This window comes from Apodemus sylvaticus, chromosome 2 (assembly GCF_947179515.1).
Source record: "Apodemus sylvaticus chromosome 2, mApoSyl1.1, whole genome shotgun sequence".
Lineage (NCBI taxonomy): Eukaryota > Metazoa > Chordata > Mammalia > Rodentia > Muridae > Apodemus > Apodemus sylvaticus.
The window spans coordinates 72,177,134-72,199,092 of NC_067473.1; positions in this window are offsets into that span (position 1 = coordinate 72,177,134).

Genomic DNA, 21,959 nt, shown 5'->3' on the forward strand with positions numbered 1-21,959 from the left:
TCTATCTGTGGTGGTTTGAATGAAAATGGTTCCTATGGACTCATAGGGAGTGGCATTATTGGAGGTGTGGCCTTGTTGGAAATAAAGTGTTACAGGGGATGGGCTTTGAGATTTCAGAAGCTCCAGACAGGCCCAGTGTCACTCTCCCTTCTTGCTGCCGGTGGATCCAGATGTAGAACTCTCAGCTACCTCTCCAGCGCCATGTCTGCCCGCAGGCTGCCATGCTTGCCACCATGATGATAATGGACTAAATCTTTGAAGATGTAAGTCAGCCCCCAACCAAATGTTTTCCTTTATAAGAGTTGCCTTGGTTATGGTTTCTATTTACAGAAATAGATATCCTAACTAAGACACTATCCACATGTTGTTATTGTATGTCATCACATGATGTTTACACACATTTATATTTAAGTATTGATATGTTCTATATCCATTCTTTTTAATCATTGATTCGTTATTGTTCGTGAAAGATAGGCCATGAAAGCAATTTTTGAAATTGCAATTTTAACAAATAGCAATGGTAAGTAATGTGAACTGTGTCGGAGACAAACTGTCCCCTGCTGTGCAATGTTTGGACAGGAGCCACCAGAAGATTCCTTGCACTTCAAGCTCAACCCGAGTTCAGTTCCTGCTCTGTAAACAGACAAGTTCCTGTGGAGGGTCAGAAGTGCCACTTGGGAAGGGCCTGCCTGGCACACAGTGACTTAGCAACAGAAGTGGTTGTAATCATAATGAAAACAGTGTTCAGAAACTATCAAACACAAGCTGTCTGTTATGGCCTCTTTGAAGAACAAAGAGAGGCAAGGGAACAGAATGGATGGCTGACGTCAAGCTGCCCGTGTGCACTGCTCTCCTTACTGAAAGCAGAGAAAGGCTTCTGTCTGCTGATGAAGCTGAGCTTTCAATTGCTAAGCAGAGGGTGCTGTGCCCCCCCCAGGGGAACACTGCAATAAGACAAGACACCCTCACAGATTAAAGGGGCAGGAAAGTTGCCCAATAATAGTCCCCTCCTTAGCTATAGTGAACAGGAGATATGTCCAAGGTCCCTTAAACCTCCAGTAATTCCAAACCCTACAAAAACATGTTTTTCAAACACAACCAGATCTATGATCATCTTTAATGTAAAACTTATAGTAACTATAAATAAAATAGAACAATTATAGAAATGAATTACTTAAGCCATGATTTGTTTATTTCTGGTAGTTTCCATGGTTAGATTCTCAGGAGGAAGCTTTGAGGAAACAAAGCATCAACAGATTTCCACACCCTTCCCAGCTTTACTGCACAAGCCCCGCCTCCTCCTTCCCTCCAGCGCGAGTCCTGTGTTTATCCAGCAACATTCACCTCTACAGTTTTTTCCTACCTAGTAAGGTGTTAATACAAAGGTGTATTTCTTGTATGTACCAGTATCCATCCCCACATGCCATAGCAACTAGGGGTTCTCAACCAACATAGCTAAATTGGCACGGAGAATAAGAATCTTAAGCAAACCCAGCACACAGCCGGACTGACAAACCACAGCGTCATTCCCTAAAGGAGGGCAAGCCCAAGCCGCAGCTACTTTGCATTTAGAGATGTGACTGGCCAAGAGCAGAGAGGAAGCTGGAGGGACATTCCTGTTCTTAGGTCAACAGGAGCTTGACCTTCCTCCTCAGAAATACAAAGTCATCATGGCGGGTGGGGGGAGGGGACGGGAAGGGGGGGCGGGGAAGCTGATGAGATACATCCTGGAGTTCAGAGTACTGGATGACCTGTATCCCAACTATGTATGAAAACTACAAGGTTGGTGAAGATCTTTTCCCAATTTGTTGGTTGCTGATTTGTCCTTTTGATGGTGTCCTTTGCCTTACAGAAACTTTGTAATTTTATGAGGTCCCATTTGTCAATTCTTGATCTTAGAGCATAAGCTATTGGTGTTCTGTTCAGGAACTTATCCCCTGTTCCCATGTTCTCAAGGGTCTTTCCCAGTTTCTTTTCTATTAGTTTCAGTGTGTCTGGTTTTATGTGGAGGTCCTTGATCCACTTGGAGTTGAGCATAGTACAAGGAAATAAGGATGGATTAATTCCCATTCTTCTGCTTGCTGACCTCCAGTTGAACCAGCACCATTTATCAAAAAGGCTATCTTTTTTTTTCCACTGGATGTTTTCAGCTCCTTTGTCAAAGATCAAGTGGCCATAGGTGTGTGGGTTCTGGATCTTCAATCCTATCCCATTGGTCCACTTGCCTGTCGCTGTTCCAATACCATGCAATTTTTAACACTATTGCTCTGTAGTATTGCTTGAGGTCCGGGATACTGATTCCTCCAGAATGTCTTTTGTTGTTGAGAATAGTTTTAGTTATCCTGGGTTTTTTGTTATTCCAGATGAATATGAGAATTGCTCTTTCTAACTCTATGAAGAACTGAGTTGAGATTTTCATGGGTATTGAGTCTAATCTGTATATTGCTTTTGGCAAAATGGCCATTTTAACTGACAGAGGGCTAATATCCAATATATACAAAGAACTCAAAAAGTTAGACCCCAGAAAACCAAATAACCCTATTAAAAATGGGGTACAAAGCTAAACAAAGAATTTTCACCTGAAGAACTTCGAATGGCTGAGAAGCAAGGGAAATGCAAATCAAAACAACCCTGAGATTTCACCTCACACCAGTCAGAATGGCTAAGATCAAAAACTCAGGAGACAGCAGGTGCTGGCAAGGATGTGGAGAAAGAGGAACACTCCTCCACTGCTGCTGGGGTTGCAAATTGGTACAACCACTCTGGAAATCAGTCTGGCAGTTCCTCAGAAAACTGGGCATGTCACTTCCGGAGGACCCTGCTATACCACTCCTGGGCATATACCCAGAGGATTCCCCAGCATGTAATAAGAACACATGCTCCACTATGTTCATAGCAGCCCTATTTTAATAGCCACAAGCTGGAAAGAACCCAGGTGTCCCTCAACGGAGAAATGGATACAAAAAATGTGGTATATAGACACAATGGGGTACTATTCAGCCATTAGAAACAATGAATTCATGAAATTCTTAGACAAATGGATGGAGATGGAGAACATCATACTAAGTGAGTTAACCCAGTCTCAAAAGATCAATCATGGTATGCACTCACTGATAAGCAGATATTAGCCTAGAAACTTGGAATACCCAAGACATAATCCACATATCAAATGATGAACAGAAGAGTGGACCCTGGTTCTGGAAGGGCTCAGTGCAACAGTATAGGGGAATACCAGAACAGGGAAGTGGGAAGGGGTGGATGGGGCAACAGGGGGAGGGAAGGGGGCTTATGGGACTTTCGGGGAGTGGGGAGCCAGGAAAGGGGAAATCATTTGAAATTAAATAAAAAATATATCGAATAAAAAAAAACATTTGTAAACAAAATGGGGTATAGCTTGGTATGGTAATGAGAATTTCTCTAAAGAATTGAGAGAACACAACTTTAATTGCAACACTATCTGTATACAAATAAAAACTTAATATTGCATGATGTATAATTACATTATATTAATAAAATAATATTAGAAAACTAAAACAAAAAAAATAAAACTACAAGGTAAGGCTTTAAAGCAGTGGTTCTCAACCTTCCTAATGTTGTGACCAATGAATATAGTTCCTTATGTTGTGGTGACCCCAAGCATAAAATTATTTTCGTTGTTACTTCATAAGGGAAATTTTGCTACTTTTTGAACATAACTGTGTTTTCTCATATCACAGGTGACCCACCAGTTGAGTGACTGATTTGAATGACCAAAGAGAGGACATAGACACTGCTCTCAATGTGATGTCTCACTGCCTGCAGACCTCACTGCTGGAGAATTGTCCAGTGTGAAAAATGTGACAAGAAAGGGACAGCAACTCCTGAGCTCAGCACAGAGGCTTTATAGAAGATATGTCTCTACAATAACAGAAATAAGAAAGCACTGTAATGATACTTATAACACATATAGTACATCAACTTATGGTTATGAAAGCAATGAATGCCTGTAGAAAGAAATTGTAACAAAAATAAGTTTAGCAATAAAACTATCCAGCCATCATCTGTCATGCTATGATGCAAAGACAGCTACTGTTTGCCATCTACTCTACACATGTACATCTATATGTATATACATATATATATATGCATACATATATATGCATATACATACATATATATGGCAAAATTTGGAACATGATGCCAGGAAATAAATAAATATAATTTTTAAAATGGACCAGCAACATGGCTCAGCGGGTAGTGGTGCTTGCAGCCAAGCCTAACTACTTAAGTTTCCATCCTTAGAAGCCACATCATGGAAGGAGAGACCCTACTCCTATTGTACTCTAGCTCCTACATGCACACTGCGGCACATAGATGGTACCACATACTAGATTAAATAAATGTAATTTTTTAAAATGAGCATATGGTATACCTAAGTGTATACAGTACTTTATTCAGTTAACAAATATATGTTTTATTTTTTAGATGCTTCAATATATTTTAAGAACATAATTTCAATGTCTGTAAACATCTCCTTCTTAAGCATATGTTCATAGTCTATGGTTATTCTTTTTCTGTTTGTTTGTTTCCACAAATAGTTCTAGAATGAGCTTTTGTCTAAGCATCACTACATCACGAACCAAGGATTACATTTTTACAATTTGGGAACCTGCTGCCTGTCTGCCTAATAGACTCGGTGGTCATCCGTCACAGCTAGGCCACTGGCCTTGTCCTTCCAAAGTCATCAGTCCTGGGAGAGTGGGGATATTCTTTTATAATTGTCAACTTTCCAGAAAAGAACTATCTCATTATTTTAACCGTAAGTCCTTTCACTACCAGTGAGGTTGAGCATGTCTGCTGGTTTGAAAGAAAATGGATTGGACCATAGGGAGTGGCACTTTTAGGTGGCCTTGCTGGAGTATGCGTGTCTTTTTTGGAGGAAGTATGTCACTGGGGGATGGACTTCGAGGTCTCAGATGCTCAAACCAGGCCCAGTGTCACTCTCTTCCTGCTGCCTGCCAATCTGGATGCAGAGCTCTCGGGTACCCCTCCAGCACCACGTCTGCCTGCACGTCGTCATGATTCCACCATGGTGACAACGGACTAAAACTCTCAACTGTAAGCCAGCCCCTATGAAATGTTTTCCTTTATAAGAGTTGCCATGGTCCTGGTGTCTCTTCACACCAATAATACCCAAACTAAGACATCATGTTTTCAAGAGATGAGGGGCCACTTTATTTCTGCACAATTGTAGCTTATTTCAAGTGTTTAATGGTCCTCTATTTTGTTATTGATTTATATGAATTTACTATACAATGAGGACTTAATCATATATCATTTGTATCAGAAATATTCTTCATTTACTTTTAATATTGCTCATGGTGCTCTAAGCTCACTGTGAGCAAGGGTACAAGGAAACCAGTAAACTAGATCACCCCGTGGGTAGAAAGAAAGGTTTATTAGGGAGTCAAACTGCCAGGCTGTTTCCCATGGGGCAGAGAGAACAGCAAGAAGGCAAGAGATGCTTTGCCAGTTTTGAGGTAGCAGGAAGTTGTGGTGGGTAGGAATTTGGGGACATGTGTGCTAGAACAGCCTGGGATACGCATGCTGTTCCAGACCTCTTTGGGTTCTTCAGAACCTAGATGTCCTTGATGGAAGTAGTTGAGTGTTAGGGTGGATAAGGGAAGTAATAGCTTTTCTTGATAAACAAAAGCCTGCTTCACACGGGGAGCTTCTGGGGGATGCTGAGTTTGGATTTTTATTTGCTAGCAACCCTTCTGTTTACCAGGTCAGAGATCAGCCTGAGCTGAGCCCAGATATTGTCAGCACCACTGTCATTTGGGGGACCTGCTTGTACCTAACACTCACCTATAAGTATACAATTTAAGAATCCTATTTTTGCAGATAAACCATACCTCAATCTAGCTGCTTCCAAAAACGCAGGGTTTAGGAGTGCTGGGGGTCCAACCCAGGGCCTTGCACAGGCACGTGCTCTACCGCTAACCACATTCCCATCACAAATATTTGCATATGCATGTACACACACATATCTGTGTATCTGTATTGGTGTTTGTGGTGGTTTTAGGGATTGTTTTTATCATTTGGGGTGAGGAGGACTGTGCACATGAATGCTGGTGCCCACAAGGTCACAGGTACTTATCCCTAAGAGCTGGAGTTACAGGCAGCTGATGCTGAGAATGGAACTAAGGTCTCCTGCAAGTCAGTAGTGTTCGTAACCAATGAGCAATCTCTTCAGTCCCTATAATGGTACGGCCTGTATACAAATGCTCTTCATTTTGATATAATCAAATCCATTAGTCTTTTTCATTATGAGAAAATCATGTGTGCCTTGCACAGTTCCCCCGACCCCAGGCCAAATCTAAGATCTGGTTATCATTTACAGACTCTTTCTTCAGGCACTTTAGTGGTTTCATCCCTTCAATTTACATCTTTAGTCAGGAGAAAGCTCGTTTTAGTCTAAGATAAATGGTAGAGATTCAACTTAATTTTTACAAACTAGTTTCTGAAGGTTTCTGCTAACATCATGTTCACCACAGAGGGCCTACATGCTCCTCAGGGTTTGTTTTCAAGTACTTGGTTGTGACATTGGGGTGGGTGGGATTTGTTTGTTTGTTTGATTGGTTTTTTCTTATTTTTGTCTGCTATTATTACAAGCAAAAGTTTTTAATAATTTTACCATTTCCCTCCTTTTTTAAAGCATCTAAGAAAATGTATCTTTTTGTCATTAATTTTGGAATAAACAACTTTACTACTAAACTATATAATCCTAAATTGTATATAAGTTAGTTATTATGGATTTTATTTAGATATTTTCTAGATAATAACTAGATATTAACTTATAGTTACAAATAATAACTAATACAATAATTTTTCTCCTCTTCTATAATAACTGTGAAATCTCTTATCCATTCACTAAAATACTATGTGTTAAATAGTTGCAACAAATCACTTCACATCTGAATTAAATATAAAGTATAATACCATTCATTCATCTAACATGTGTTTATTCAGAGTATATTATATACCATGGATATTCGGAGTACTACATTTTAATATAAAGTACATTACCATTTATTCATTTAACAAGAGTTTATTGAGGGTCTCTTATGTGCCCTGTATATTTTGAGTACTGGGATTCTTTCCTTAAACCAGAGGAATGATTGATTTCTTTTTTGTAGGTCTCTGAACCCTTATATAACACAAGGTGCTATAAACGCCCAAGAAAAATATGGTTTCTACCCTTTCCCGATTGTACCTAGGCACCAGCACCTTGTGAGGCTCTCTTGTGTGTCCCTCACTAAAGACACCAGTATTATAAGAGGAGCAAACATTAATTACTAAATTTACTGTCACTTCTGAACAACTAACAAGTAATCCATGGTTACAACTCAGACAAGAAAACAGTTTTCTGCTTTTCTTGTACTAAATTCTTAAAAGAACCATTGGAAGTCTAGGGTTATGGTATGGCATGTGGGAGGACTGTTGGCATTTAGTCTAGGCTCTGCCCCACAGTTACCTGGCAACAGCCAGGTGTGCCTGACTCACTATGAAAGGGGATGCTTGCCCCCTCCTCTCTTGCCCTCGCTCTGTCCTCTTGCTCCCTCCACGTGCTCACAGCTGGCTTCCTCCCCTCCCCCTCCCCCTCCCCCTCCCCCTCCCCTTCCCTATCCCTACCCCTTCCCCTCCCCCTCCCTCTCCCACTCTCTGCCTTTCTCTGACTCTACTCCCTCAACTCCCCTCCCCATGCCCTGAATAGACTATATTATGCCGTCTGTGCCTGGTCCCTCAGGGGAAAGGGGAGGCCTCAGCATGGGCCTGCAGAGGCTCCTCCTTCTTCCACACCTTACTGCACCTCCACCAAACATATTCCTTCTCTCCTTATCTTTTTATAAAACAGAACAAGGACCATGAGTTAGATCCCTAGAAGGCACTCCACACAAAAAGAAACAGTTATGTAAGTCTTTCTATAAAGAAAAGTAGCAAAGTAAGTATTTTCAAGGGTTTTCCAGAAAGTACCAAAATATTCTTTTTATAGCTTTGTGTGTGAGAGAGATTGGGTCTTACTATGTAGATCAGGCTAATTTTGAACTCACAGAGCTCTGCCTCGGCCTCCGAAGCACTGGATTAAATGTGTTCGCCACCATACCTGACTACATAGCTTGTTCTCATAATGATCCTAAACCAATGTTAAATCTAAAATATGAGCAAGCAACTTAGAAAAGGTCTCTGTGTGACTGTGGGCTCCTACGGGAGAATTTGACAGAAGCAAAGTTCTAAGTTACAGAATGATGCAGTAGGAGTTTGAATGATGCTGAGCCCATAGGCTTAGGTAGTGGAACCCGAGGTCCCCAGTTGGAGCACATAGTCCCCAGTTTGGAGAGATTTAGGAGAGGCAGCTGGAGGAAGTATGTCACCAGAGACAGGCTTTAGAAATTTAAAGCCTCATCCCGGTTCCAGGTTCCAGTTTATTCTCTGTTCTTTTTTTTCTTTGTGTTTGCTGTTGAGGATGTGAGCTCTCAGCTTCCCGCTCTGCCGCCATGCCTGCCTGCCGCCTCACTTCCCCTACTATGAAAGAGCCTTATCCCTCCTGAGCCGTGGCCCCAGGAAACTCTTCCTTCTACAAGTTGCCTTGATCATGCTGTTTTTACAACAGAAAAGGTAACGAGTACAGCTGTTTATAAAGATGAACTTTCATTTCCTGCCACAGAACAAGTGTTTACAGGCCTGATAATGCCAGGACTCTCAACTCCCTCAGAAAGGCAGTTTTCAGAGTTGGTGTTTTATACTACACTTGACATTTCTTCATAATTTTCAGTTATTTCTTTGGAATGGGAAACACCAGGACAAATCATGATTTTCACGTTATGTTTTGGTCCAATGCTAGGATAAACGGTCCATGCTGGCCTTCAGGATCTTTAGATCCAAGACACATGGGGGCGATTTTTAATTACTGAGACTGACAAATTTTGCCACTGTGACTTCCCAAAATCCTGACAAATAGCCTGGAAACTCCCACTCTCTAAAACAATCGTTCCTGTTTGCCAGCCTTTCTGACAGACCAGGCTGGCCAATTATGTCATAATAGATTGTTGTAATTAAGCAGGAGAGGGACTTGTTTATGTTCCCAGGCTGTTTCCTGCCAGGTTTCATACTCTGAGCTGCGGATGGAAAGAAACAGAGGAGCAGTAACATCTGTGGGACACAAAGCCATAAATCTCTCTTTCCAATCCAGAGCTGGGGACTTCTCTGCTGTCCTGCCTGTCTTCTCGATGAACCTCGGCTTTATGGGCCCAGGAAGCTATTGAAGCAGCGGTAGCATGTGCTGTCTCCAACAGCAGCCATGTTGGAAGCTTTCCCTCTGACTCTCCAGCCTAAGCTGCAGTCAACCAATGGGGAAACTTTTAAGTGTTCTTTCTCCTCACCATCCATTTTCAATCTGACCACGGGGAAGGGCTTGGAAGATATATTTCTCCATCTTCATCATGGTTGTCAATATCTTGAGACTTCATTTTTTCTGAACTATTTTGCTTGGGTTTTAGTTAGAGCCTTTTGTTTACCCTGAGTCTGATTCAACTTTTAACCCACTACCCAAGTCATTTTTCTGGATCGTAGACCATCTAATGATCCCACTTTTTCCTAAATACTCCCATGGTCCTAATTACCCACAATACCATTTCCCAAAATGAGATCCAGGGAATATACTCATTCTCTTTTCAGCCATGGTGATATGAATTAAGATATACTCTATCCAGGGTTGGACAAATGGTTCAGTGGTCAAGAACATTGGCTATTCTTCCAAAGGACCCAAGCTCAACTACCAGCACCCACATGGTAGCTCACAACCATCTTTAACTCTTTAAGATTTACTTATTTATTTTATGTATATGAATACACTGAAGCTGTCTTCAGATACACCAGAAAAGAGCATTGGATATTAGATCCCATTACAGATGGTTGTGAGCCACCATGTGGTTGCTATAAATTGAACTTGGCTCCTCTGGAAGAACAGTCAATGTTCTTAACCACGAAGCCATTTCTCCATCTCTCCATCTCCCCCAGGCACATCTCCTGTTATGTTTTATAAAAAAAAAAAAAAAAAAAAAAAAAAAAAAAAAAAAAAGAGCCAGGATATATTTTGTTGAGCCAGGTATGATGAGGTGAGGGGTGCCTCAGTGGGCCCGTGCTGAGACTTCCCTTTCCCCTAAGGTACCAGCCATACTATAGGTATTGTATAGAATAAAGTTTATTTAGGGACATGAGAAGGGGAGATAAGAAGGGAATATAGACAGAGAAAGAAAGAAAGAAAGAAAGAAAGAAAGAAAGAAAGAAAGAAAGAAAGAAAGAAAGAAAGAAAGAAAGAAAGAAAGAAAGAAAGAAAGAAAGAAAGAAAGAAAGAAAGAAAGAAAGAAGAAAGAAAGAAAGAAAGAAAGAAAGAAAAGAAAGAAAGAAAGAAAGAAAGAAAAGAAAGAAAGAAAGAAAGGAAGGAAGGAAGGAAGGAAGGAAGGAAGGAAGGAAGGAAAGAAAGAAAGAAAGAAAGAAAGAAAGAAAGAAAGAAAGAAAGAAAGAAAGAAAGAAAGAAAGAAAGGAAGGAAGGAAGGAAGGAAGGAAGGAAGGAAGGAAGGAAGAAAAGGAAGAGAAGGAAGAGAGGGGAGAAGAAGGGAGCCAGCCAGGAACACATGAAGAGAAGGGGGTGAAGAGAGGAAGAAAGGAGTCAGAAAGAGAAGAGTCAGAGAGAAAAAAGAAGAGAGCGAGCGAGCGAGCGAGCGAGGAGGAGCCAAACAGCCCCTTGTATAGCAAACTGTTCCCAGGTAACTGTTGGGCGGAGTGTAGAAGGAATGCTCTTCTGTTCTCCTTAGGCACTGCACACATGTTACAGACAGCCACGGCAAAACACCCAAACACATAAAGTAAGTTCTGAAAAGATGTATATCCTGTGTGCAGACTCTTTTTCTAAGACTTAGTGTCTTTGTCCAGGACTGGCTGTCCTGGAACACAATTTATAGACCAGGCTGGCCTCAAACTCATAGAGATCCACCTGCCTCTGCCTCCTGAGTTCCGGGATTAAAAGTGTGCACCACGCCTGTATTGGTGTTCTGTCTAAGCTCCACCCCACACCTACCTGGCAATAGCCAGGTATGCCCCACCCCAGAGATCTGGCCCACTATAAGAGGGGCTACTTGCCCCTCCTCTCTCTCTTTGCTCTCCGCTCTCCCACACTCTCTCACCTCTCTGCCCCTTGGGCTCTCCCCCCTCCACCCCCCTCCACATAGTCATGGCCGGCCTCCACTCCACTCTCTCTATTCTCTCTCTATATCCTCTCTCTCTCTCTCTCTCTCTCTCTCTCCACCTCTCTCTACCACTAACTCCCATCCCCTACTCTGAATAAACTCTATACTATTCTATTCTATGCCTGTGTGTGTGTGGTCCCTCAGGGGCAGAGGTGCTTAGGCAAGGGCCTGCCTGGACACCTTCCCCCACACCGCCTAGCCACACTCCCCTAACCCCCTATACTCTCCCCTTTTAAGCTCCTTCATCTTGGTGTCGAAACCCGGGATGAGAAACACCATGGAATATACTTGATTAAGCCTCTTTCCCCGGGGAAAAGATCGGATGGGTAAGTTTTACACCCGCCACTGGTCAGAGCAACAGTCTCTCAGTCTCTCACGGCTTGAATGGTGCTGCACTGTGGCAGCGTTTCCCTCTCCCTGTTGCGGAGGTCCCCGTTTCCCTGCAGGACTGCCGCAGCCTGGCTCAATCCAGCCCATTTTCAAACATGGTTGTGGGCCCCCCTTCTCACCAGAAGGTCTTGCCTTTTTTGTACCTCCTAGTAAAAAAAAAAAAAAAGAAAAGAAAGAAAGTGTCATTTTTTTTCCAAATGGAAGTGACATGATACCAGGTTTGAGACGACTTTGAAAATGGAAAATCCAGGCTCTCCAGACCGCTCACGGAAGCAAGAGGGGAGCCATGAGGCAGGCTGGTAATGGCGGCAGCAGTCACGGTATGGACACCGACTCTCTGGGCTCAAGCCAACCATCAGGAAGCAGTGAAAGGTTTCCTGTGCTATCACCAGCTTTAGTCAACCATCTGAAATTATTTCAGCTCTTCCCTCAGGTTCTCCGCACTGGCTTATCACAGAAAGAGGCTCTCATACAGCAGGACAGCCACACACTTCTACTTCGTGGGGCGACAGTAAGGAATATATCATTGTGGTCATGCGATGTACCTTTGTAGGTCATCGATGAGTCACAGTGAGGGGGAGGGGCCCAGTCCCTGTCTTCCCTAGCAGGCAGTGGAGGCCTGCTTGTTTAGTAACTTTACATTTGTCTTAGGGTTGCAAAGTTGCAGTCTGCTACTTGATCTAACTTAAATGACTGATACATGAGCCTGTGAATTAGAAAAGGGGGAGGGAGGACCTTGAGCCCCAAGATATACACTAGATAGGGTTTCCTGTCCTGAACCAGTAAGACTGGGAATTTGGGAAAGGTCCAATACTAGACACCAGGTAGATTGTCCCTCCCTGAAGCAACCAGCCAGTGAGGACGAAAGGAGAGAGAGATGTGACTAGAAATATAAAACTACTATTTTGTGCCAAATCAGTACACTAGTCATATTGGCCTTCAGTGCAGGATTATACCCACTTTCACAGACCTGAAAAGAAATCTGCCTTGCTTTCAGTACTTGAACCCCAGCCCACTGAAAATTTGTTATTAAGGAATGATGGTCTTGTTTCTCACAGTCTGTCAGCCATTGTGCTGGCATTTCAACCGGGGCAACCTCAGATCAGCTTGGAATCTATCCTTGATATATGCTCCCTACCTGTGAGAGGCTGAGTTACAGGCAGAGCCACAATTTACCCCTCAACACAGGGGAATCATAGCACTCAGAATGTTCCTTGGCATCCCGTTGTCTAAGATCAAGGACTCCCATCATGGCCCAGTCCTCCTGACTGACCCTCAGAATCACTGGACAACAGAGTGATTAGGGGAGAACAATGGAGACACCCTGTTATCAGCTCTTCCTGGGTGACTTCAATCTGAGTTCCAGTTTCCACATCCGTAAACTGAGAGGACTGCTGATAAATACGCCCTGCTCACTGCTCATTTCCAGAGCTGAGATAATGTATGTAAAGTGCTTAGCGCAGACCCTAGCACACAGAAAACATCGAGTAAAGCATTTGTGTACTCTGGCCTATGAGCCAGATTGAGCCCACTACTTGCTTTAAAATGGAAAAGAAAAGAAAGAACCGTTGTTGTGAAGCACAGGCACTCTCTTATCTTTCACTGCTCCTTTTCCGGTACTGACACAGAGACGACAATGGCAGCAGGGACCACAATAATCTTTAAGGAAAAATCTTCCAAGCCCTGCAATAAAGATTTGTCCACTAGACGATTCCCGGAGCGCTCAGCATTTCCTGATGAACCTTTCCTCTCTGTTCTTTGCCCAGCATCCTTCTTACACAGCATATCCCTCCCCAGCCTGGGTAAGTGAGGATAAGCTAGAGACCACACTGGAGTACAAGGGGCGGTTCCTCCTTCTCTCCCCAGCTCAGAAAAGAGTCACTTTAATATCATCTTGACTCCAGACCAAACAAGTCATCCCAACATCACTTTTTTCCATTTATGCAAACTAAGACTGTTTTAAAATTCAGCTTTATAAATACCCATTATTTTTTTTTCTTTTACAGATTCTTTTTCAATAGGACCTCAATACATATTTAGTAAACTGTAACGTATCATACTGTAAGCCTCTGTGCTCTTGGGCATACTGTCTTCCACACTTCAGAAAACAACTCCAACACTGCCTGCCCCAGGAAGCAATCCCTGAGCACACAGCTAGGAGAATAATGCATTATCAAGACAGAGACATAGAGCTCCAGGGTGAGCCTGGATACACTGCAGTCAGAGCAGACATCACCTCATTGCTTCCCACAGATTACCATTCACAGTGCTGAAGTCCTCAGATGGGGACACAAGACACTGCCTATCATTTCTTCCTTTCCTTCCTCCTGCATTTGAAAAGTTATAGATGTGTTATACAAATAAATATATATGTATATACATTTATGCACATATAGTTTAAATACCACATAGTCTAACAGAGTTTAAATCATAATGAAGCAAAGAAGAAAACATCTGTGGCCACTTCCTAGCTTAGCCAATGGCCCGTCTTCAGTAAAGGGACTCCTACATATCCATCGCTATGACTCCCTCAACTTTCCATCCACCACAGACAGTGTTATCAAGCAGGGCTCTCTAGAGGAACAGAACTAGTAATGCATGTATGTTTTTACATATGTGAGTATGTATACGTATGTATACTCACACACATACACAGTATAAAAGAGACTTTACTTGAATGGCTTATACAATAGAGGCTTGGTAGTCCAACACAAGTCATCTACATATTAGAGAGATTAAGAACTCAGCAGCTTCTCGGTCCATGAAGCTGGATGCCTCTGTAGTCCCAATTTGCACTGAAGGCTGAGAGGATCTCAGAGTCTCCAGCCTTCAGTCCTCATTGGAAGGCAGAGGAAGTTGAGGTCTGATGGTGCTGATGGCATCAGACAGTTGTCAGCAGGAAGCATATTTGGGCAATCGGAAGCATTATATTTTCCTCAGAGCTCTTTATATCTGGAACACGCTGAAAGGTCCCATCACTCTGGGAAAGGGCCACCCAGTTGACCTTCCCGGTCGATACTCTCACAAACCTTTCCAGACTCTGTCAAGTTGACAATTAACCACCATAGGAAGCTATTATCCTAATTTTCATGTTATTTGATTTCTTATTTTCAGTTCTGTTCTACCCCATATCTCTTAACAGGGTATTGCTGACCTCGGCTTGCTGTTCCATCGTGGATGGCTAGGGTCACTCTAAGTACATTCTATCCTAGCTTCCTTAAGGTCCATCGACATTGGCACACGGCACTGCACTCTCCAGCCTCACTGCATGGCTCCTGTTTAGGAGAAGGCTGAAATTTATTTGCCTAATCTGCTGCTGCTGGCTATACTGGGTGAGCCTGAAATCTTACTATTTGCAAATAACAATGTTCTACACACTTCCTTCTATTCCTTCTAGCATAATTACTGAGCTTCAGAATGGTTCAGCTTTGCCAAAGGATGCTAAATTGGTCTCTGATGCACTTGGACCAGTTTCTTTTGCTTACAGCATTATGTGAAAGTTCTCTGCAACATAGCCTCAGCCACACCAAGAGAGTTTAATTCTGCCAATTAAATGAATATAAACTGATATCCACTTGTGGTTTCTCAACTTCTATTTCTTTGTTTGCTAATGAAGATAAGTATTTTTCCTAAGTTTACTGGCCATCTTTCTATGAAATGCTCATTTATGTAATGTTCCCATTTTTCTTATGCTTTCCTTTCTACTAATTTATTTCACTGACTTGTCTTTTTCTTATCAATCTGTAGGAATTATCTTTACATATTTTAGATCCTGATCTTTTGTTCATTAAGTGTTACAAATAACTCCTAGAAGATCTCTATGAGGGGAGCATGTACCAAAGAGCTTTGAGCCCTGCTACCAACTCAACTGCCTTGGTTCAGAGCATCAGGTTCTTAGAATCTGGGAACTGAAAGGCAGGGCCTGCTGGACCAGTACAGAATCCCAGAAGGCCTGTGACCACTCCATCCACGATACTGATCATTTGAAGTAGAATTTTCTATCTCTAGACAGAGCCTACCCAGAACATTCTGGCTTAGTGACAGCATCCTCAGAACCAAGTGCCCATAGTCCTCTTGTCCTTCATAGTTATCAAGCATCATTTCAGCAGGCCACCATGCCACAAGCCAGATTTGCTTTCACTTCAGGGCTGGTTGGTTCAAGGAAGCTGAGGCTCCTGATGACTCACTGCTCAGCAAATAGCTTTCAGCTGTTTATACACGGCTTCCCCTGACAAGGTCTGCCTGATCCCTTAGCAGCTGCTTGGGTTCTGTCAAGCTCACACCAACAACAAATAATAATAGCAGCTTGGCGTCCATTTGCTTGCCTGGAGAAGGACTGTGCCAGGCTTCACTGCGCCATCCTCACAGCTCTCTCTGTGTTCTCATCTATTGGGCATCGAGGCAGAGCTCTGCTAGCTTTCCTTGCTCTCTGAATATGGAACATAGCAAAGAGAATCCTCCAACATCTTCTGTGGTGTGTGGAACACTGGACTCGCCAGTCCTAGCCTGATGCTTCCCTCTGCAGATAGAAATATATGAAAATCAAGGTCCCCATTATATTCTCCAAAGAGCAAGATATAAAATGTGTGACGTAACTTTATTTCAACTTGAAAGGATTTGTATTCCATGCTTCCATTTCCACATATACTAAACTCAGAACGATAGAGACATTACCACAGCCCTGGTTCTAAGATGATACACAAATTTGTGAAGCAGTCTATACTTTTTAGAAAAATCACTTTTTCTCTTACATACAGAGTATATGGGGGTGGGTGCAGCATAGGGTTTCTTGGCTAGTGAACTCTGGAAACAGAAGAGAGACTATTAAGGAACTAAGGTGGTCAGTAAGAAACAGCAAAGAGTTCTACTTCCTTGAGTTCTTTGTATATATTAGATATTAGCCCTCTGTCGGATTTAGGGTTGGTGAAGATCCTTTCCCAGTCTGTTGGTTGACATTTTGTCCTTTTTATGGTGTCCTTTGCCTTACAGAAACTTTGTAGTTTTATGAGGTCCCATTTGTCAATTCTTGATCTTAGAGCATAAGCTTTTGGTGTTCTATTCAGGAACTTTTCCCCTGTGCCCATGTCCTCCAGGGTCTTCCCCAGTTTCTTTTTGATTAGTTTCAGTGTGTCAGGTTTTATGTGGAGGTCCTTGATCCATTTGGAGTTGAGCTTGGTACGAGGAGATAAGAATGGATCGATGCACATTCTTCTGCATGCTGACCTCCAATTGAACCAGCACCATTTGTTGAAAAGACTGTCTTTTTTTCCACTGGATGCTTTGAGCTCCTTTGTCGAAGACCAAGTGACCAGAGTTGTGTTGGTTCATTTCTGGGTCTTCAATCCTATTCCATTGATCCGCTTGCCTGATATTGTACCAATACCATGAAGTTTTTATCACTATTGCTCTGTAGTAGAGTTTAAAGTCTGGGATACTGAATCCCCCTGAAGTTCTTTTACTGTTGAGAATAGTTTTAGCTATCCTGGGTTTTTTGTTATTCCGGATGAATTTGAGAATTGCTCTTTCTAGCTCTATGAAGAACTGGGTTGGGATTTTTATGGGGATAGCATTGAATCTGTAGATTGCCTTTGGCAAGATGACCATTTTAACTATATTAATCCTGCCAATCCACGAGCATGGAAGATTTTTCCATTTTCTGAGATCTTCTTTGATTTCCTTCTTCAGAGATCTGAAGTTCTTGTCATATAGGTCTTTCACTTGTTTGGTTAGAGTCACCCCAAGATACTTTATGCTGTTTGTAGCTATTGTGAAGGGGGTCATTTCCCTAATTTCTTTCTCAGTCTGCTTATCCTTTGAATATATAAAGGCTACTGATTTGCTTGTGTTGATTTTGTAGCCAGCCACTTTGCTGAAGTTGTTTATCAGCTGTAGGAGTTCTCTAGTAGAGTTTTTAGGGTCACTTAAGTATTCGATCATATCATCTGTAAATAATGAAGTGGGGTATGGAGCTAAACAAAGAATTTTCACATGAAGAACTTCAGAGAGCTGAGAAACACCTTAAGAAATGTTCAACATCATTAATCATTAGGGAAATGCAAATCAAAACAACCCTGAGATTTCACCTCACACCAGTCAGAATGGCTAAGGTCAAAAACTCAGGAGACAGCAGGTGTTGGCGAGGATGTGGAGAAAGAGGAACACTCCTCCACTGCTGGTAGAATTGCAAGATGGTGCAACCACTTTGGAACTCAGTCTGGCGGTTAGGAACTCAGTCTGGGCATGACACTTCCTGAGGACCCTGTTATACCACTCCTGGGCATATATCCAGAGGATTCTTCAGCATGCAATAAGGACACATGCTCCACTATGTTCATAGCAGCCCTATTTGTAGTAGCCAGAAGCTGGAAAGAACCTAGGTGTCCTTCAACGGAGGAATAGATACAAAAAATGTGGTATATTTACACAATGGAGTACTATTCAGCCATTAGAAACAATGAATTCATGAAATTCTTAGACAAATGGATGGAGCTGGAGAACATCATACTAAGTGAGGTAACCCAGTCTCAAAAGATCAATCATGGTATGCATTCACTGATAAGTGGATATTAGCCTAGAAACTTTGAATACCCAGGACATAATCCACAAATTAAATGATGTCCAAAAAGAATGGAGGAGTGGCCCCTGGTTCTGGAAAGACTCAGTGCAAGAGTATAGGGGAATTCCAGAACAGGGAAGTGGGAAGGGGTAGATCAAAGAACAGGGGGACGGAAGAGGGCTTATGGGACTTGCGGGGAGTGGGGACCCAGAAAAGGGGAAATCATTTGAAATGTAAATAAAAAATATATCAATAAAAAAAGAAAGAGAAAGAAAGAAAGAAAGAAAGAAAGAAAGAAAGAAAGAAAGAAAGAAAGAAAGAAAGAAAGAAAGAAAGAAAGAAAGAAAGAAAGAAAATAAAGATATTGGACATTTTAAGGTGATTGAAATTAAAAAAAAAAAAAGAAAGAAACAGCAAAGAGGGTTAGGTGATAGGGAGGGACACACATAAACTAAGTACTTCATGTATATGAAAACACCATCATGGAATCTATTAGTTTGGCTGCTAATTGAAAATATTAGCCAAAAAAGTAAAGAGAGTGAGAAGCGTTTGTAGATCTGAGAATGATCCTTAAGCTATAAGTTCAGAGTTGATTCTGTAGTCATATTTGAAAACCTGCTTGGTGTCTGGTCTGGTGCAATTAAAAAAAAAAAATGGAACCTTGGCTTTCCTTTTCCTTCATGATATAAGAACAAGCTCCTTCCCTAGAGATGCATTCCCCGTTTCAGCACCAAAACCTCCCTTTATTCCCCACACTAACCCACAAGGCCTGGGGAGCACTCTGAGCAGCACAGACACCATATTCAGTTGTGGATTCACACTTATTTCTGGGAAAAGTAGAAAAAAACCACCAGACTCAATGCCATTCTTTTTAAATTATCCATATGGAAAGGTGCTTATGGAAATAACATAGGAGGAAGGGCAGTATCCAGGAATTTTGTAGCCTACCCTACATAGAGTTGATAAAGCATCTTTTTGAGAAGCAACACTGCAGAAGACAGGAACAAGTCAACCCTGGGTCAAACTCATTAACGCATTAACGTGTCTGCATCACCCCACTACCTACTTAGGCGTGAAACCCTTCTGCTGTGATGGAAAAGCCATAACAATACAAAATCCCTAAGCCGCAAGGGCAAAGCTATCAAGGGTGCTGCCAGTTGCTCCTCCTGTCTTTTGCTGGAGAACACAAGATTAAGACCCTTCAGGCTGAGCATACAGGAGCAATTCTGGCAGGAAAAGTTGTTAGAGACACCATCTTCGGGACACATAAACAACAGAATAAGACAACTAAAGAAAAAGAGGAAGAAAAAACAGTTTGGAAAGGGAAGGAAGTATAAGCTAGAGCAATACTGAACTACTGTACAAAGAAATATGGAAATAAAATCGTTAAACCTTACTGGTCCTCTCTTACACATTCTTCTGATCTGCATCTCCCCTCTGCCACTGGTACCCAGGCTCACATCATCTCCCTTGAGGAAGACAAGATAGACTCTTAAATAGACTTGCTGACACCATGGTTACCACACCAAATCAACCCCCACCCCTCTCCCAAGTGTTTTCAGTGTGGTCATAGCTGAACAGTTCCCCTACCCTACAGCCCAAGGAAAAAGTACTTAGCATGCACTCAACACTTTATGATGGGCTCTTACCTTTTTCTCCAGGCAAGGGTTCCTGCTAACTAACACTATAGGACGTTAACAAGCACAGCCACACAAAATGATTCAATGCATCAAGGAAATGCTTCATCAGACAAAATGAAGACAAGTCTTTGAAGTAGCTCTAACATTATAAATACTCTGGTGACCCAGAAAAATCTTCTCCAGAGGGCAGATAAACAATGAGAAAACCCATGTTGTCTATGCACACCTGACTGTACAATAGGAATTGTCCTCAGCCACAGAGAACTGCCTTTTAGAGTATGGTGGTGGTAGTGGCAGAGGTGGTTGATCCCAGCACTAAGGAGGCAAAGGTAGGCAGATCTCTGTAAGTTTAAGGCCAGCCTACTCTACAGAGCTTGTTCCAGGACAGGTAGAGAGGTAGGGCTACACAGGAAAACCTTGTCTTGAAAAAAATGGAGAGAGAGAGAGAGAGAGAGAGAGAGAGAGAGAGAGAGAGAGAGAGAGAGAAGCAAAAGAATGCCTTAGTTGCACACCATAGCAGATCTAGCCATACAAAGACTCAAGTTCTCACCTCAATTTGGAACCCATCTGAAGTGCTACCCCTACCCACAGAAATCCATAGAGCAGTCTCCCCTCAGTATCATTCTCAGGGTTGGTATGAAGACCATTGGAATGTGTCTTGAAGAAATCTTAGTTCAAGGATCATGAGTAGCATCTGTGTCACACCCTTTTCTAGCTAAGATTCAAGGATCATTGTGTAAGAGGAGGCAGAAAGAATGTAAGAGCCAGAGGCAGCTAATAACTAGAGTGAAGCAGCATTTTTCAGACAAGACAGGGCAGTGCACACAGGAGTCACAGCAACTGTGATAGCATCCACAAGACCTACACAAGCCCAAGCCAGACAAAATGCCCTCAGAGAGGGAAGAAGTAGGTGGGAAGTCCTATCCTAGCTCAGGAGTTATTGGTAACTGATACCTCCTGAGCAAGGTAAACTCCATCTTCTGCAAAGATATGGCCTCCAGTAAGTTGAACATGGGCTAGTGGATGGCCACACACACAAGAATATGTAGCTAGTGGTAACTGGGATTGATGGGTTTAAAAACAAAACAAAGAGAAGCACACAAAGTTGACTAGGCGTGGAGCAGGGAACGGATCTGAGAGGAGCTGGGAAAGGGAAGTGCATGTAATCAAAAGACAGCATAGGAACGTCTCAGGGCCAGAGTTGGCTCAGTGGTTAAGAGTACTTACTGCTCTTGAAGAGGCCCCAGGTTCTATTCCAAGCAACCACACAGTGGCTTAAAACTGTCTGCAACTCCAGCTGCAGGGAATCTGATGCCCTCTCCTGACCTTTCCAGGTACCAGACCTTAATGTGGTGTACATACATACATGCAGGCAAAACACTCACACATATAAAATAATATAATTAAATCTTTAAAAAGGAAATTCTTTTTAAAAATACATATGAGGAATATAATTGACCAAAAGCCCCTACTGGAAACTTATTCTGTGTTCTGAGGCCCTTTCCTTGGGGACACAAAGCTCCTTTACTAATGGACTCTAACTCCATCATGGGCTGATGACAGCCTCGGGTGCGTCTATCAACCTGCCTCAGCCTCACAGATGTGTGAGCAACTTAGCTTATAAATGCAAAGGGTATATATACACAATAGCACAGTGCGCAGTGCATGCAGGACAGTCTACACAGCTGGGGACATGACGTTGCATCACTTCAATGTGAGTACTTGGTAACAAAACAGCTTATATAAATGGACAGGCAAAAATGAAACAAGATTGCATGTCAGAACTTGAGCTGCTGGACAATGACATAAACGGATTCTTTGTTCAATAAGTAAAGATTTTCAAACACTGGAAGAATAATCCTGAATGGGTTTTTGTAGGTTTTGTTGTGTTTTGGTTTTTTGGGAGAAAGAATTTATTTTATTTTATGGTTAAAGGGTATAGAGCCCATTCTGATAGGAAAAGCATGTCACCAGGAGCATGAGGCAGCTGGTCACACTGTCATGAAAGCTGGAGTGGATAGGAAGTAAGCTCAAGCTAGTAAACTTCAAAGCCCAATACTCCCACCCTACCCTCCCTCCTCACCC